The sequence below is a fragment of the Pipistrellus kuhlii genome, unplaced genomic scaffold (assembly GCF_014108245.1).
Source record: "Pipistrellus kuhlii isolate mPipKuh1 unplaced genomic scaffold, mPipKuh1.p scaffold_m20_p_3, whole genome shotgun sequence".
NCBI lineage: Eukaryota > Metazoa > Chordata > Mammalia > Chiroptera > Vespertilionidae > Pipistrellus > Pipistrellus kuhlii.
The window spans coordinates 104,355,947-104,360,285 of NW_023425529.1; the positions used below are offsets into that span (position 1 = coordinate 104,355,947).

Here is a 4,339-nt window from a genome sequence, read left to right on the forward strand (position 1 = left end):
AATAAAGAGAGTTCAAAGCACGCCCCCTTGAGATTTGTCATTCAGAGGCCCCCTCCCCAAAGTCCATCCTTGTGGTTAGGTGGTGGGGAGGGACAGCGCGGAAGGCAGGGAGCTGTGGCTTAAGCGCTGGGCCCTTCCTCCCTCCCCTGTCCCCAGCCTCCACCCCACGACCTTGCACCTCTGCCTGGGTGAAGCGCTGCTGCTCTCAGGCGCCAGTCGCAGCCATGGGCTCGGCCCCCTGCTGGGCCAGGCCTCGGGCAGCCCATCCCCACGCACCAGGAGGACAAACCCAGTTTCTTCAAGCTGGTGGAGGGCTTCTTACACCGTAGCGCCAGCACCACGGGGGACACGCTGATGGAGGACCTCAAGACACAGGAGAGCAAGGAGCAGAAGCAGAAGCCGGTGCGTGGCATCCTGACGGTCACCAAGCCCTGTAACCATGTGCTGAGCCTTTCCTTCCCCATCTGCTGCCACCACGGCTCCAGGGAGGTCACTGAGGCCTGCCGGGCCCAGCTCAGGCACGGCACCCCTCGCAAAGGAGTTATTTTATTCCTCAGAGCACTGATGTGTGTGTAGTGAAGTAAAAGCTTTGGCTTCTCTGATGACGCATGTGTGCAGTGGTTGTTGTGCCGTTTAGAGGAGCCAAAGCTGGTGTTAATTTCAATCCCAAGAACTACTATACCGATAATGGATTGGAAAAGATCACAAGGGACTGGCAGAGAATGCTTTATTGGTCCTGGCACTGATGTGTCTGCCTCAGGTATGAGCATGGGTGAGGCAGAGATGTCATGAATTGCTGACTTGTATTAATGCCCATATAAATTTAGTGACATATTTCATAGCATCTAGCTGCTTCAGCACCCTCCCTTCAGGGTGGAGTCTAAGAGCAGATTTCTGCTTCCAGCCAGGGAATTTTCCATGGGATTGAAATTTCACCAATGAAGCTACTTACATGAACATTTTAGGAATGATACCAGGGTTTGGAGATTAACCATTTGTTGTTCAGGGATTTGGTAATGGGGCCCTGCATTTTATGAAACATTTTCATCACTTTGGTGTTAAATGTGCTAGTGTGGGTGAATACGATGGGAGCATATGGAATCCAGGTAGTATTGACCAAAAGGAACTAGAAAACTTCAAGTTGCAACATGGATCAATCCGGGCTTCTCTAACCAATGGACGCAGACACCAGGGTGTGACGGCATGAGTGGGGAAGGTTGGAAGGCAATGGGGAGGGGGATGGGAAAAGGATACATACATAATACCTTAATCAATAAAGAAAAAGAAAAAAAAATCCTGGGCTTCTCCAAAGCAAAGTTATAGAAGGGAGCATCTTAGAGGCCGCCTGTTGCCACTGAGAAGCAGCTGACCAAGTGCAATGCACTCAGAGTCAAAGCCAAGATCTTGCCGGAGATGCCGATAGACCGGCAACTCCATAAGCTAAGATTTTCATGGAGGGAAACATTATGGTTATTTCAGATCTCTACTTGAATGCTAGAGGAGTGACAGTATCGTACTTTGAGTGGATGAAGAACCAAAATCATGTCAGTTCTGGATGTTTGACCTTCAAATATGAAAAGGATTCTAACTACCACTTGCTCATTTCTATTCAAGAGAGCTGGAAAAGAAGTTTGGACAGCACAGAGGAACTATTCTTGTTATATGCACAGGGAAGTTCCAGGTCAGGATATCAGGGGCATCTGAGCAAAACATTGTGCATTCTGGTTTAGCTTACATTATGGAGTGCTTGGGCAGGCAAATCATGTGCACGGCCACGAAGTATAAACTGGGATTGGACCTGAGAAGACATGCCTCTGTAATGCCATTGAGAGTGTGTAGTGAAGCTGGCGTGACCTTCACATAGATGATTGTAGCTGATTTCTTTACCATCCTCTTCACCTTTTCATCTGTAAACCTATCACAAATTTACCTGTAACCACAGAGATCTCTTTCTCCTATTACTTACTTAGGTAATGGACACCATTCTCAAAAAGTCAATCTAAATTAGCTCCTTAAATAAAAGAAATTAAGGTTAAAAATTCATGTCCAAAGCTGACAGTAGAGGCCAGAGAGACATTTGGGTATTTTGCCTCTAAATGAAAAGTCCCTTCTATCCGGCTGCATTGTTTTGCTTCACGGTTGCTTCCCAACAGTCAGAGTTGTGGCCAAGGAAGTACCCGTTTTTAAAGACCAGTTAGTTGCTTGTTGCTTTAGCTCTGGACAAGTCTAAGGTGTGCTGTAACTTCGACATGTTTAAGAAGCAGGTGTGTGGCATTTTCAGAAGATAGTATGGTTCTCAAGTAAGTTATTGATTTTTATATCAGCAAAAGAACTGTTTTATAGATTGCATTTTAAAGCTGTGTATCTTTATGTAGAATAAAATAAACGCATGCTGCTATAATAAAACTAGAGGTCTAGTGCACAGATTCATGCACCAGTGGGGTCCCTCTGCCTTGAATGTATCCTTGCACATTCTGGTATCCCTTAGGCAGTGGTTCTCAACCTTTCTAATGCCGCAACCCTTTAGTACAGTTCCTCATGTTTTGGTGACCCCCAACCATAAAATTATTTTTGTTGCTACTTCATAACTGTAATTTTGATACTATTAATGAATTGTAATGTAAATATCTGTGTTTTTTGATGGTCTTAGGTGACCCTGCTAGCGGTTATCAACCTGTGGGTCATGACCCATAGGTTGAGAACCCATGCTGTAGAGCCTAAGACCATCGGAAAACACAGATATTTACATTACAATTCATTAACAGTCCCCCCACAACTGGCCTCCCCTACAGGCCTGGGTCCCCCCAACAGTCCTCCTCTATCAGCCTAGTCACTCCTAACTGCCCTCCCCTGCCAGCCTGATCACCCACAACTACTTTTCCCTGCCGGCCATCTTGTGGCAGCCATCTTGTGTCTACATGGGGCAGCCATCTTTGACCACATGGGGGCTGCCATCTTGCGTGTTGGAGTGATGGTCAATTTGCATATTACCTCTTTATTATATAGGATGTTCAAAATCACTAATCATCTGAGAGATGGAAGTCAAAACATCAATGAGATACCATCTCATACCTGCCAGAATGGCTATCATGAACAAATCAACAAACAAGCACTGGTGAGGATGAGAGAAAAAGGAACCCTCATGCACTGCTGGTGGGAATGCAGACTGGTGCAGCCACTGTGGAGAACAGTATGGAGTTTCCTCAAAAAGTTAAAAATGGAGCTCCCATTTGACCCAGTAATCCCACTTCTAGGAATATATCCCAAGAAACCAGGAACACCAATCAGGAAGGATATATGCACCCCTATGTTCATAGCAGCACAATTTACAATAGCTAAGATTTGGAAACAGCCTAAGTGCCTATCAGCAGATGAGTGGATTAGAAAACTGTGGTACATCTACACAATGCAATACTATGCTACTATACAAAAGAAGAAACTCTTACCATTTGTGACAGCATGGATGGAACTGGAGAGCATTATGATAAGCGAAATAAGCCAGTCAGAGAAAGATAAATATCTTATGATCTCACTCATATGTGAGATATAATGATCAACCTAATTTGATGAACAAGAATGGATCCAGAGACAAATGGGGTAAGTGGGTTTAGGGAGCAACCAAAAGACTTGAATGCATGCATATTAGCATAACCAATGGACACAGGCACTGGAGCAGTGGGTGCTTGCTCAGGGTGGTAATGGCTTGGGGCAGGGGTCAATTGTGGAAAAAGAAGACATATGTACAACTTTAGACAATAATAATAATAATAATAATAATGATAAAAAGAGTGAATTACAGGGAGAGAGGACACTGAAATTAGTTCTGAAGATGCAGGTCTTAGAACACTTCTACTTCTTTTATAGACTTATACATCTTAGAAAAAAATAAAAGGTCTGAAAATTAAGAGAAAGATTACTTCAGAGATAAATGTGAGAGATGCTATACCATAAGTGACTTCAATGATATAGAAGTAATCATAAAATATGAGAAAAATGTTATAAAGTAGGAAGAGAGGCAAAATACTTAAGTTACTTTTCCTAAGGTCACCAGGGTAGTAAAAATGTGGCATTTATTTCCCACCATTCTGTGGGTGTCACTCATACCAGATATATTTGGCCAACTCCAGGTGTTATTCTCTTGGTCATCATTCATGAACTAGTGTGGGTGAACCATGGGCCACTCCTCATTTCAATATACCATAATTTAGAGATTTTGTACAGTTTTTAACTGCTGTGTCTGATGTAATGAAGTTCAATTCAACTTAATTCATACTATAAAGCACCACTTAGAATGTTGTTGACAAAATAATCAGTATGTTGGCTTGCCTTATATTCTAAG

At 43.5% G+C, this 4,339-nt stretch overlaps 1 pseudogene; it reads left to right on the forward strand.

Annotated features, from left to right (window-relative positions):
• Positions 1–567: 567 nt before the first annotated feature.
• On the forward strand, positions 568–2,143 carry LOC118730115 (annotated as a pseudogene).
• Positions 2,144–4,339: the final 2,196 nt, after the last annotated feature.